General features: G+C 38.8%; 1 protein-coding gene across 1 annotated transcript in view; it reads left to right on the plus strand.

The window, feature by feature from the left end:
- The window catches only part of LOC126236757 (G patch domain-containing protein 11), a 135024-nt gene extending 120779 nt beyond the window's left edge, over positions 1 to 14245 (plus strand). Inside the window, exon 6 of the transcript XR_007544980.1 lies at positions 13192 to 14245. The gene's annotated coding sequence lies outside the window, so the exon portion shown is untranslated. The remainder of the gene's footprint in view (positions 1 to 13191) is intronic.
- The last annotated feature ends 1116 nt before the right edge of the window (positions 14246 to 15361 follow it).

Consider the following 15361-nt stretch of genomic DNA (forward strand, 5'->3'; position numbering starts at 1 on the left):
CACATTTAATATAATAATATTATTTTGTATTTCATATATTCCATGTTTCACCACCTCAGTATATACTGAACATCAAGCAGTTAGTCACATTTTGGTTGTAGCATCACTTATGCAGCACACACGTTTTCACAACCTGTCTTTTGCTGATGTTCCTCCCACAAAGGACCACAGACTATTTAAAACCAATAGAAAATTATTATGTGATGAGAGATTACATAGTCATATACACCAATTGCAGTTATTTAAAACAATGGGAAGTCCAGGATATAACAAAATATGGAATGAGTAGATTCTTACTCACCACATAGAGGTGGTGTTGAGTCACAGACAGGCACAATGAAAAATAAATATCAGATTTTGGGCAAGGTACTTCTTCAGAAGTAGAACTCTCTCACTAAGGCACCTGGAGGCAGTGGCCGTGTGTGTGTGTGTGTGTGTGTGTGTGTGTGTGTAGTGAGAGAGAGAGAGAGAGAGTTAGTTTTCTATTTCTGAAGAAGGACCTTGATAATATTTCTAGCGCTCTTTTTCATTGTGCTTGTTTATGACTTCACGCCTCCTCTGTATGAAGAGTAGCAATCTGTCCTTTCCATATTGTTGTAATTGCTGTTCTTTTCATTTCCAGTTTCGTCACTTGGTCAATGAAAGTATTTGTTTGCAGACTCACTAAGTATCTCATAGCCTTACTCTTCCCCTACAAATACCTTCCCTGCAAATGAGCAAACAAGTACAGATTCATAAGCTAATTTGTACATTTCCTAGAAGAATAACATTATCACTGTTCGTATTAAACACTAACAAGAGGAACCTGCCATAGGCCGCCAAACATGGAAGTGCAAGTTGGAGTCATGCTCTGTGGGTTCTTTTAAAACTTAGCTATGTATATAGCTAATAATAATAGTTATTGTTTTGGTGTTGTTATTTCATGAGGCTCAGTAGCCTGGCGCAAGTCTTTCTATCGGATGCCACCTCGGCGACTTGCGTGTGCTAACCTGCTCCAGTTATGCAACCCCGGGAAAAGGGACGTACAGCTTAACGTTTAATCTGGAGCACTTTTTTTCCCCCCTGCGACTCCTTGTATCATTGAGAGATGATGGCTAGGTTATAATGAAAACTGAAAAATCCATGGTTCAAATGGGATTCAAACCTGTGACCTCTGGGTTTACAAGTATGCACTTTTTCACTAGACCACCAGTTCCACCATGTATATAGATAGTACATCCATAGATCTTGATGAGTGAGTTTACGAGTTTAAAAATATATGACATATGGGCTATGTCTTTTGATTTCCGTTGCTTAGAAGTTTAAATTATTTACACCACCAAGTGCCCATAGACCTCAGTATTTGATGTAAATGTCAACTTGATATCTCTATGTGTAAATGAGAAAAAGGGTTCTTAACGGACTGCCAGAAACACATACAGACCAGGAATGGCAGAAATATGTATTTTTTGTTGTATAGTTTCTGTCAAACTTTGCTTCTTGCCAAATTTTTAGACACTGCATCAGTTGGAAGTAACCTGTAGGTTTTGATAAGTAAGTTAATGAGTATCAAAATATGTGTCATAAATTGTCTTATATTTTGACTGCATTGATGTAGACACTTAAATGTTTACACCACCAAGTGACCATAGACATTAGTATCTGACAAATTCCAGCTACATATATCTTGTGGAACAAATGGTTGAACATCCTGTAGGATAATAATGTGCACTAAATCAGCTTGTTTAAACTTCAAAGCAAATGTTTATTCAAGAAATATGCAAATAGTGCCCTTAAGGCCCCTGGAATCTGCGACAGAAGAGAACACATTTGAGATGTGGTGTCACAGAATAATATTGAAGGAAAACATTGACAAGAAGAATGGAGAGGATGATAGAACATTTGTTAACACATCCTAGAACATAAAAATTGTGGAGGAAGACAGAGATTGGAATGCATCCAGCAAGTAGTTGAGGACGTAGGTTGCTAGTGCTACTCAGAGACGAAAAGGTTGGCACAGGAGAGGAATTCATGGTGGGCTGCATAAGAAAGAATATATTTCTTTATCAAGTCCACCGTATGCTCCCCATTGGTCAACGAAGCCCGCAGACATACCAGTTGTTTGTCGAACTTAACCTCACTTTAAAAGCAACTGTCATGCTGTGCATATCATGGCAGGAAGTATGTTGGCATTGGTAGGCAAAGCATGCAGGCAAAGCATTTTTTGCACTGGCTTTAGATGTATATAAAGAAGAAAAAGAAAACTAGACACTGATCCAGGGAATGGTTGAAATTCAGAGATAAATATATCCATGAAATTCTGCTAAAAATATTACACCTGAGGTGTGATGAAATCATAAACTTTCATTCACATTTGAAGAGGACACAATTATGCAGAAATTTATTTCATTTTCTCAACAATTATCTATAGCTTTTAGATACCTGCCAAATGGAGCAGATTTTGAACACTGGGTGACCTTACTATGTAAAATGGAGTAATACATGAATTATTAGAAAAAAAAATTGTTTTATACTCCTGCTTGTTAATTGTGCATAGACTAATGATTCTCTCATGTCTTGCTGTCTGATATGTGCATGGGAAAGACAGAACAACTGTACCACTCCGATAATGATTGTGGTCTTTAGTTTTTGTCCATGTAATCCCTTGCTTTCAGTTTCCAGAATTGTGGAAGCTAACAGTAAAAAGAGATAAATACCAACAAAAGTTATTTTTGCTCATATTGCGTTAGTGAAACATTTGTACTTCTGTCACCTCGAAGTTGCAGTGTTCCATGTATTCTCAAATCAAAATCTTGTAATAAAATATCAAGAGTTTCGTCAACAACATTCTTCCTACATTCTCCAATAATCATACATCAAATTCTTCTACACGAGTCTTTCTTAATACAGGAACATCACATGTCTTGTCCTCTCCAAATCTGACATGAGAGTTTAAACGTTTATTTTTAAACAGTTGCCAGTTTGACACATACCAAGAGAATTAACACATTTGAAAATGTTTATTGGTTTCTCCACTTGCTTTAAATATTGTTGACTGTGGCTCTTACTCCAGGGCCATTGTGCTATTCTTGCCTGGGACAGTGACCCTTGGAGCATGCACAAACATTGGCCACTAGCACTTCCTCTAAGAAGTTAATGTGATCATGTTCCCACTTCGAAGACATGCATCATCTCTTGAGGTGACTAACCACATGCAAAATACACAAGATCATACAAAAATTAAGCTCTCCTACTTATTAAATCATTGTATCATTTTATTTGTTTATTGGCATTATTTTTCAGAAAGGTAGATTTATCACTCTTCCAGAGTGTATTTAATATCGCAAAGTCTGACAAGCAACTGGCTTTTGTTCATCAAACACAAGCTGTAAAGAAACAGAATTCATACATAGTTAAATTCAGAATCTTTCACTTTAAAGTCAGAAGTGTGAAGTTTTCGTTCACTCATAGTCCTCGTAAAGGAGTTACCATGTATTTTAGCTATGTTAGATACAGTCATGCATGTTTTAAATAGTGCACAAGCCCACATTTTGCATATGGTATTATGTGTTAGTACATGCATATTGTTGTTTTATTATTATTATTATTATTATTATTATTATTCTGTTTGATGTACTTCTTGGGCAGTATGAGCCTGTTGGAATCCATCAGTAGATGCCTCTATGTCACAAAAAGTATATCACAGAGCTCCCAACACTGCTGAAGAGGCACCTTTGAAGCGTACAGTTAGAATAACCATGGAAGGAAGTATAGTCAAGAAAATACCATAGCTGTAATAGTTAATTATGTTGTAATAAATAGTCATAGTTATTTAATCCTGTGGATAATTCTATCCAGTGTAAGGAAGAGTATAATAATAAGGAATATAAAGGAAAATCTTTCAAAAATCATTTTTCTTCACAATTTTATCAGCCAAATCCTCCAACACATGCATAGTCAAACTTATTTGTTAAATTGTCTATCAGTGAAAAGTATCTTTCAACACTGTAAAATGCTGTCCTTGTGTCATAAGCTGTGACTTAGTCACAAATAGAACCATGACCCAGAAAGTGTAGAACAAGTTCCCTTTATTTCCATCTATGAACACAAAATAGTATGGTCTTTAGACTACTGGTTTTGCTCAGTTAATGACCATTTACATATCTGCAGCAAAATACGAGAAAATCAAATACAACTAGTTACAGCCTACATCATAAAACAGTAAAATAGGCCATAATAAAAAATATTACTTGCATTTGTATGGAAAATATATGCTTAAAATATGATGAGGTATAACTGTTTTAAGGCATGACCTAATACAGAGTGTATCAAAAAGAATCAGCCAATTTAAAGAAAGCCTAATTGTTATTTTATTTGAGATATATGTGTGTGAACAACATGCTCTTGGAAAGAGCAACTTCTCAAGTTTCACATGGTTCCCAACATGAGACAGATTCTGCAGAATTTAATGTGTTTTGTGCAGTTTTATGGGGAAAGGTGTATGGTCCATTTTTCTTTCCTGAGAACTCTGTTACAGGACGCACATATCTCGATACGCTTGAGAACTTACTTTTGCCACAGCTGAAGACTGATTCAAACGACTTCATTTACCACCGGGAGTGGGCACTGCCACCCTGACATCTGGAAGTGCAGAAATTTTTAAACCAAAGGATTACTGAATGATGGATCTGTTGAACTGGACCAAATGATTTAGCCTTATTTTACTGGCATCCAAGGTCACCGACCGTGAGTGTATATAATTATTTCTTGTGGGTGTCTATAAAAGACTCTGTTTGTGTGCCTCTATTACCAACGACAATGATGAACAGACACATCACATAACAGCAGCTGTGGAAGCTGTAACTCACGGATGCTTGCTGCAATGTGGGAACAATTTGAATACTGCATTGACATGTGTCATATATCCGAGGGGAGCATATTGAACACCTATGAAAAGGAATGAATTTTTTTTTAACTTTCTGTTCGTCAAAAAACAAAATTCATTGTATATATTTATTAGTTTCAGAAGTATAGACATACCAGATCGGATGATTCTTTTTGATACACCCTGTATATTGGAGCCATAGTGGCTTCATCAGAAAATACACACACAATCAATTTAGCATCATTGCAAATGTTTAAAACATGGTGTGAAACAGACCACAGTGATGGAGTCATCCCATTAATAGTGCTTGTATATATAACAAACTATGGTACAGTAGCCTCAAAATATGTTTTTGTCGTAATCTCATTAGATGTCACTACCGTAATCGTACACATAATTGTCAATTATACAATTGTAAAAAATGAAATAAAATTAAGAATACAATAAGTAAGGTCTGTAGTCATCTTACCAGGTTTATAAGTTACTTCAGTGATAAAATGTAATAAATTAAAAGCATCAATAATGTTAAATTTAAAATTGTTAAAAAGGAAATGGTTAAATGAAAATGTGATTTCAGAGACATCCTTGGGTGATTTTAGATATAAATAATAACATAGTCAAGAACAAGCTTACAGAGCTGACAAAATAATATAAAAAATGATAAGATAACTAAGGAAAAAAGCCAAATGGATGAAACAAAAGACTGAATTAGGTAATCAACACCATCTGTTAGTGTAGCCACCAGAATGCAGCAGAGGCGAGAAGTGGTTAGAGGAACTTAACTGCCACAGGGCCACCATACCCTGCAACATGCCATTCCAAGACAAGAATTGTATAATATTGTACCTGTCAGTTAAAGAGATTAAATAGTTGATGAAATATATACTGAAGAAACTGGTATAGGCATGTATATTCAGATACAGAGATATGTAAACAGAAAGAATAAGGTGCTGCAGCTGGCAAGGCCTATATAAGACACAAAATGTCTGGCACAGTTGTTAGATTGGTTACTGCTGCTACAATGGCAGTTTATCAAGATTTAAGTGAGTTTGAATGTGGTGATATAGTTGGCGCACAAGCGACAGGACGCAGCGTCTCCGAGGTAGTGATGAAGTGAGGGTTTTCCCATACGACCATTTCACAAGTGAAGCATGAATATCAGGAATCTGGTAAAACATAAAATCTCCAACATCACTGCCGCCGGAAAAAGATCCCGCAAGAACGCGATCAACGACAACTGAAGAGAATCATTCAGTGTGACAGAAATGCAACCCTTCCGCAAATTGCTGCAGATTTAAATGTTGGGCCATCAACAAGTGTCAACATGTGAACCATTCAACGAATCATCATGGATATGGATTTTCGTAGCCGAAGGCTCACTTGTGTACTCTTGATGACTGCACAACACAAAGCTTTACACCTCGCCTGGGCCTATGCCAACATTCGACTGTTGGTGACTAGAAACATGTTGCTGGGTCAGACGAGTCTCGTTTTAAGATGTATCGAGTGGATGGATATGTGTGGGTAAGGAGACAACTTCATGAATCCATGGACCCTACACTTCAGCAGTAAACTGTTCAACCTAGGGGAGGCTCTGGAATGGTGTGGGATGTGTGCAGTTGGAGTGATATTGGGTCCCTGATATGTGTAGATACAACTAACAGGTGATGTGTATGTAAGCATTCTGTCTGATCACCTGCATCCATACATGTCCACTGTGTGTTCTGACAAACTTTGGCAGTTCCAGCAGGACAATGCGACACCCCACATGCACAGAATTGCTACAGAGTGGCTCCAGGAACACTTAGTTTAAACACCTCCACTAGCCACCAAACTCTCCAGACATGAGCATTTTTGAGCATATGTCAGATGCCTTGTAACGTCTGTTCAAAAGAGATCCCCGCCCCGTCATACTCTTAGGGATTTATGATCAGCCCTGCAGGATTCTTGGTGTCAGTTCTCTACAGCACTACTTCAGACATTAGTCGACTCCATGCCACATTGTGTTGCGACACTTCAGTGTGCTCGCAGGGGCCCTAAACAATATTAGGCACGTGTATCAGTTTCTTTAGCTTTTCAATGGATTATATAAACAAAGGTTGTTTGTTGTGGTCTTCAGTCCAGAGACTGGTTTCATTCAGCTCTCCATGCTACTCTATCCTGTGCAAGCTTCTTCATCTTCTAGTACCTACTGCAACCTACATCCTTCTGAATCTGCTTAGTGTGGCCATCTCTTGGTCTCCCTCTACGATTTTAACCCTCCACGCTGCCCTCCAATACTAAATTGGTGATCCCTTGATGCCTCAGAACATGTCCTACCAACCGATCTGTTCTTCTAGTCAAGTTGTGCAACAAATTTCTCTTCTCCCCAGTTCTAGTCAATACCTCCTCATTAGTTATGTGATCTACCCATCTAATCTTCAGCATTCTTCTGTAGCACCACATTTCGAAAGCTTCTATTCTCTTCTTGTTCGAACTGTTTATCGTCCATGTTTCACTTCCATACATGGCTACACTCCATACAAATACTTTCAGAAACAACTTCCTGACACTTAAATCTATACTCGATGTTTACAAATTTCTCTTCTTCAGAAACGCTTTCCTTGCCATTGCTAGGCTACATTTTATATTCTCTCTACTTCGACCATCATCAGTTATTTTGCTCCCCAAATAGCAAAACTCCTTTACTACTTTAAGTGTCTCATTTCCTAATCTAATTCCCTCAGCATCACCCGATTTAATTTGACTACATTCCATTATCCTCGTTTTGCTTTTGTTGATGTTCATCTTATATCCTCCTTTCAAGACACTGTCCATTCCGTTCAACTGCTCTTCCCAGTCCTTTGCTGTCTCTGACAGAATTACAATGTCATCGGCAAACCTCAAAGTTTTTACTTCTTCTCCATGAATTTTAATACCTACTCCGAATTTTTCTTTTGCTTCCTTTACTGCTTGCTCAATATACAGATTGAATAACATCGGGGAGAGGCTACAACCCTGTCTTACTACCTTCCCAACCGCTGCTTCCCTTTCATGTCCCTCGACTCTTATAACTGCCATCTGGTTTCTGTACAAATTGTAGATAGCCTTTCGCTCCCTGTATTTTACCCCTACCACCTTCAGAATTTGAAAGAGAGTATTCCAGTTAACATTGTCAAAAGCTTTCTCTAAGTCTACAAATGCTAGAAACGTAGGTTTGCCTTTCCTTAACCTTTCTTCTAAGATAAGTCGTAAGGTTAGTATTGCCTCACGTGTTCCAACATTTCTGCGGAATCCAAACTGATCTTCCCCGAGGTCCGCTTCTACCAGTTTTTCCATTCGTCTGTAAAGAATTTGCGTTAGTATTTTGCAACTGTGACTTATTATACTGATAGTTCAGTAATTTTCACTTCTGTCAACACCTGCTTTCTTTGGGATTGGAACTATTATATCCTTATTGAAGTCTTAGGGTATTTCGCCTGTCTCGTACATCTTGCTCACCAGATGGTAGAGTTTTGGCAGGACTGGCTCTCCCAAGGCTGTCAGAAGTTCTAATGGAATGTTGTCTACTCCCAGGGCCTTGTTTCGACTTAGGTCTTTCAGTGCTCTGTCAAACTCTTCACGCAGTGCCATATCTCCCATTTCATCTTCATCTACATCCTCTTCCATTTCCATAATATTGTCCTGAAGTACATCGCCCTTGTATAGACCCTCTACATGTTCCTTCCACCTTTCTGCTTTTCCCCCTTTGCTTTGAACTGGGTTTCCATCTGAGCTCTCGATATTTATAGAAGTGGTTCTCTTTTCTCCAAAGGACTCTTTAATTTTGCTGTAGGCAGCATCTATCTTACTCCTAGTGATATATGCCTCTACATCCTTACATTTGTCCTCTAGCCATCCCTGCTTAGCCATTTTGCACTTCCTGTCGATCTCATTTTTGAGACGTTTGTATTCCTTTTTGCTTGCTTCATTTACTGCATTTTTATATTTTCTCCTTTCAGCAATTAAATTCAATATTTCTTCTTTTACCCAAGGATTTCTAGTAGCCCTCGTCTTTTTACCTACTTGATCCTCTGCTGCCTTCACTACTTCATCCCTCAGAGCTACCCATTCTTCTTCTACTGTATTTCTTTCCTCCATTCCTGTCAATTGTTCCCTTATGCTCTCCCTAAAACTCTGTACAACCTCTGGTTTAGTCAGTTTATCCAGGTCCCATCTCCATAAATTCCCACCTTTTTGCAATTTCTTCAGTTTTAATCTACAGTTCATAAGCAATATATTGTGGTTGGAGTCCACATCTGCCCCTGGAAATGTCGTAACATTTAAAACCTGGTTCCTAAATCTCTGTCTTACCATTATATAATCTGTCTGAAACCTGTCAGTATGTCCCGGGTTCTTCCATGTATACAACCTTCTTTTGTTATTCTTGAACGAAGTGTTAGCTGTGATTAAGTTATGCTCTGTGCAAAATTCTACCATGCAGCTTCCTCTTTCATTTCTTACTCCCAATCCATATACACCTACTACGTTTCCTTCTCTTCCTTTTCCTACTGTCTAATTCCAGTCGCCCATGACTATTAAATTTTCGTCTCCCTTCACTATCTGAATAATTTCTTTTGTGTCATCATACATTTCATCAATCTCTTCGTCAATACCAGAGCTAGTTGGCATATAAACTTGTACTATTGTGGTAGGCGTGGGCTACGTGTCTATCTTGGCCACAATAATGTGTTCACTATGCTGTTTGTAGTAGCTTACCTGCACTATTTTTTTTATTCATTATTAAACCTACTCCAGCATTTCCTCTATTTGATTTCGTATTTATAACCCTGTATTCACCTGACCAGAAGTCTTGTTCCTCCTGTCACCGAACTTCACTAATTCCCACTACATCTAACTGTAACCTATTCATTTCCTTTTTTAAATTTTCTAACCTACCTGCCCGATTAAGGGATCTGACATTCCACGATCCGATCTGTAAAACGCCAGTTTTCTTTCTCCTGATAACGATGTCCTCTTGTGTAGTCTCCGCCCGGAAATCCGAATGGGGGACTATTTTACCTCCGGAATATTTTACCCAAGAGAACACCATCATCATTTAACCATACAGTAAAGCTGCATGCCCTCAGGAAAAGTATGGCTGTAGTTTGCCCTTGCTTTCAGCCGTTTGCCGTACCAGCACAGCAAGGCCATTTTCGTTAGTGTTACAAGGCCAGATCAGCCAATCATCCACACTGTTGCCCCCTGCCACTACTGACAAGGCTGCTGGCCCTCTTCAGGAACCACACGTTTGTCTAGCCTCTCAACAGATACCCCTCCAATGTGGTTGTACCTACGGTACGGCTATCTGTATCGCTGAGGCATGCAAGCCCCCCCACCAACGGCAAGGTCCATGGTTCATTGGGGGGGGGGGATATAAACAGAGGATGCACAATAAAACATGAGAGTAATGCAATCCAGGTTAGAAAATCAAACGCATAATGCCCTCTGTACCAAGTAATGACAAGGCAAGACATAGATAAGAGATGCATTGTATGGTTAATGTGGAATATTGTCAAAGAAAGTAAAGTAGGCACTGGGTACAAAATCACTCTGCCCAGGGAGCACTCTTGGTGACACTTGCTTTTTTTGTTATAAATTTCAGGTTGCCTTCTGATAGCTGCACTAGTAGGCATTGATCACTTACTTCAGTCTTTTGTTTCATCCATTTGGCTTCTTTCCTTGGTTATTTTACCATTTTTATGTTATGTTGTCAGCCCCAAAAGCCTTGTTCTTCTCCTCTAAGTTGTTATTGTATCTAAGACCCCCCCCCCCCTCCCCGCCAGGAGCACCTCAGAATCATATTACCTTATTTCATTTTATCACTGTAATAACTTGTACACTTGGTAGTCCCACTATAGACTTTACCTATTGTATTCTTCATTTTATTTCATTTTGTACAATTATGTAATTGATGAATATGTATAGGTTTACAGTTGCCACATCTAACGAGTTGGCAACACAAGCTTTTGTGACTATTGCATCACAGTTTGCTATGAATGGTACGCTATTAACAGGATGACTCCGCAGGCACTGTGGTATGGTTTACACCATATTCTAAATATGTGCAATGACGCTTTGCTGATTTCGTGTATTTTTTGATGATGCCACTATGACTCCATTACATTTGGTCACATTTTGAAACATTTACGCCTCATCATATTTTAAGCGTATGTTCTCCATGTATATGAAAGTAATACCTTCCTTTGTAGCCTATTTCATTGTTTTAAGATGTAGACTGTACACTAGGTGTATTTTGTTTTCTCGTGGTTTGCTGCAAATCTGAAGATGGTCATCGCTGACTGAAACCGATAGTCTAAGGACCAAACAATTTTATGATCATAGACAGTAATAAAAAGAAGTTATTCAGCTGTGTATGTTTGACAGATATGTCAAATGAAGTAGCATGTTGCTAAATAATTTGACAACCTAGTGAAATTCTATGAATTATTTGATTGTTTATGGGAGCCTTTACACACATTTGCAAAACTGATGAATCACTTGTAACTAATTAACTAAGCTGTGCAATACATACACTTACAGTGCAAGCCCTGCATTCAAACTCAGTAGCATGCATGAGAAATTTTGTACAGCAGCTTATTAACTCTCAAAATTTAGTGTCAGAATCTTCAAAATTTCATCAGCATGAAAATCTCTCTAACAGCCACTACAAAAGCTGAAGTTCATTAATCACCTTTACTATCACAAGGAATATGTAACATGTTCGTTGCTCTATTAGCAATAATAAATGCGGCAAAATGTTATGCTTTAGAGCTGCCTTAAAGTGCTTAATGTTTTTAGCAAAAATCTTGGCTGATTTACTTCAAATGTTTACACACTACTGTAATCAACATTAGATGGAAATAGGCTGTATATTTTAATATATGTAATATGTACGTGGTATATAAAGAAGAAACATTTTTACCAAAAATATTGAAATTTTCTTGTCTGATTTACTTCAAATTTTTAGATGATGCACTAATGAACTTTTACATAGGCTATATATTTTGTAATATATAAATATACATGTAATATATGAGGAGAAGCTATGTTTCCAAAAATCTGGAAAAGTTCTCGATAAAATTACTTCAAATTTTTACACGATGCTCTGATAACATTCAGACACTATCACCTATAGATTTTGTAAAATATATATAAAGCGGATATGTTATCAACAAAACTCTCAAAATGTTCTTGCCTGATTTACTTAAAATTTTTAGACAATACCATTTGAAAGATTTGAAAGGACACAGAGAGCCTCTATTATTTTGCCTCCTTAAATATATTTTCAAACAAAAATTGTGTACACAACAGTGCATGTGTTTGTTGTCTTCCTCACCCATCAGTTTTACAGAAAACAGGAAAGTTGTATTTTTGTCTTATCGGCTTATAATTAGAATACTGCTACGGAATCTGAATCACCCGAAACTTTGTAATCCTATCCATTCGAAGGTTAAAACTATGCCGAATATTGTCATTGAAGCTACTACCCTTGCAGATACAGCTGCTGGAGAGGACACTCTCATATCCCATATATCTATTATCTTGACTGATTTACTCATTCATTTTAATGTTTCGTTTGTAATAACAATAAATAAGGCTCAAGGTCAGAGAGAGGGGTAAGAGGGCAGAGTGGGGGACGAGTAGGAGAGGGGGAGGAGTTAAGCATGTATATAAAATTCCCATACATATTTAACAATTGCGAAGCATTGTCGGGTTTGCTAGTGTTTCATATTTATAAGTGATCAGCATTCAATTATAAAAGACAATTACACATACACAACATACTAGTGCATTGAGAATAAAATCTTGTGGTTATTTTGCAATCTCTCATTAAAATATCTATAAATTTTTACATTAGTTGTCAATAAAATACATGAATACGTTGCCTTATCTGGCACTGTAACATGTTCGTATTTAACAAAAATTAAAATATTTCTTAAATTATTGCACTTCATTGCTTATATAACAGAATTTATGGGATAATGGTCAGGGACATGCATGTTGATCTCGTGCTATGTTTATATGTGGAGACTTCATAGTAATGGCAAAGATTGTGACTTATTCTAGGTATATATTGCATGACTGGTTCATTTGTTAATTTTTAATAAACTATTACAATTAAAAAATTTACAGTTTGAGAAATACTTTCACATTCTGTGTTATCTTTGTTGTGTCTGATTTTTACATAGCAGGTTTGTAAGGCATGTTATGCATTTTTGAAGAAATACTATTATCCATCTCCACCTTTCAACCTGTTTTTGCACAGCAGAATAGTAATTAAATAAGGAATAAAATTTTGTTGGTAGGACTTGGACGACGCTAAGTGGAGCATGCCCGTCAAGGATGCAGTGATGGCGTAACCAGTGTCATCACTCAGAAAAGCCGAAGCACAAACAAGCAGGGAGCTCATTGCCTCAGACTGTGGAAGGGAGAGTGTCAGCAACACCTGATTCAGCACTTTGAGAAAAGTTCAGAGCAGGCACAGTGCTATCCTGTGAACAGGGCTACGTGTAGTAACTACACTTAGGCATGTCACAAGAATGCATTTCAGGCTGCAAACTTTGCATAAAAAAATGTTCTGACACTCTGAAACAACACGTTAGGCCAGCCAGGAATGCTGACCGGCTCAGAAAATAGGAGCACAGTCAGCCACCAGTAAGGTGGCATCAAGTCATCGACTGCTATAAAACCTTCTTCTTCCTTCCATTCAATCTAAGTCTTGCCACTCCATTTGGATCACTGATACCAATGTATGGTCACCTCTACTAGTTACAGAATGACTTGGTGAAGACAACAAAGTTTTACTGCCCACCACCAGCTTGGAGTCATTGCTACAAATCTGCAGCTGTCTTGCTGTGGAGGGAACTTCAACTCTGCAAGCTGCATTCCTGCCAGTTACACCTGTGACTACCTGAAGGTGAGGGAAATGCTAGTCTTCCATGAATGAAGAACCGATGTGCTCACGAGCTGTTCAACTTGAGAGCAGAGTGCCTGTGTTGCCACTTTCGGGCAATACAAGTATTGGGACCAGCTTTTGAGCTGTCCTCTGTGTCTCTGTTGGGTCTTCCACCTACCCACAATCACGACAACCAGCAACAGGTGCATGGTGATTTCTGGGGGCAAGCCTGAGTGCAACCACACTCAATGAGAGTGCTGAGGCTCTGACAGATGTACACAGCCACACTAGGCCGCAGAGACATGGCGGCTGTCGCACCCTTGTGTGACAGGACTGCGGCACAAACCTCGGACTACGCCAGGGCGCTACCCTGTGCCTCCGTGTAGCACTCCCACTGCTAAGCCAAATCGAGAAGAAGACAGAGTGATTGTATAACTCTTGGAAATCAATGACCATTTATTGAATGATGTCTTATTAGTGCCCTGTCGAACTGCTGGACAACACCTCCACTCTACAATCCTACACCCACCTAAGGAGGCTGCATTTGGTGGACACCTACATTATTAGTGCCTCCATCTGGCTGCTGTCCAGAAAGAGAGCAGCCTCCTATCCCACACTTGGAATTTTTCCCCTCAATCTCTATGGTTAGTCTGTCTCCAAGCATGCCTGCACTCTGTTCTCGGCTCGTCCACCTCATCTAGCTGGCCCCACTTTGACTGGCCAGCTGTGCAATCAAGTATACTTGTCACTGTCTTGTTGAAAGTTCCTCATCTTTCTTTTAATCACATAAATTTTTTTGTCATTGTTTCTTACCATTAGCAATGTAGGAAAAGATAGATTGCTACTTACTGTAAAGAAGACACATTAAGTTGCAGACAGGCTCAATTAAAACACTTGCACAAAGCTTTAGGCCACAACCTTCATCAGCAAGAGAGGAAACAAACAAACAAAAACACACACACACACACACACACACACACACACACACACACACACACACACACAGTGCACTGTCAACAGTTTGTGGGGCTGGGAGGCGGAGAGAAAAGGAGCTAAAAAAAGGCAAGCAATTGGGTAAGATGGGTGGACATATTGGCAGAGAATGGCAGACAGAGGGTAGAAGACAAGAATGGTAAGGAGGTGATACAAAGGGGGTGGGGGAGGGGGGGTAGACAGTGGGTCATTGTAGGTTGAGGCCGGAATAATTATGGGAGTGGAGAAAGTGTTGTAAGGATAACTCCCACTGCGCAGTTCAGAAAAGCTGGCGGTGGAGGGAATGATCCAGGTGGCTTGGGTAGTGAAGCAGCCATTGAAGTCAAGCATGTTATGTTCAGTTGCATGTTGTGCTACAGGGTGGACTAGTTTGCTCTTGGTTGAAGTTTGGCAGTGGACATTCATCCTAGTGGACAGCTGGTTGGTAGTCCTAACTATATAAAAAGCTGTGCAGTGATTGCAGCAGAGCTGATAGATCACATGACTGCTTTCACAAGTGGCCTGGCCTCTGATGGAGTATGATAAACCTGTGACAAGACTAGAATCGGAAGTGCTGAGTATGTGGATTGGGCAGGTCTTGCACCTGG

This window comes from Schistocerca nitens, chromosome 2 (genome assembly GCF_023898315.1).
Source record: "Schistocerca nitens isolate TAMUIC-IGC-003100 chromosome 2, iqSchNite1.1, whole genome shotgun sequence".
In the NCBI taxonomy this organism is placed as follows: Eukaryota; Metazoa; Arthropoda; class Insecta; order Orthoptera; family Acrididae; genus Schistocerca; species Schistocerca nitens.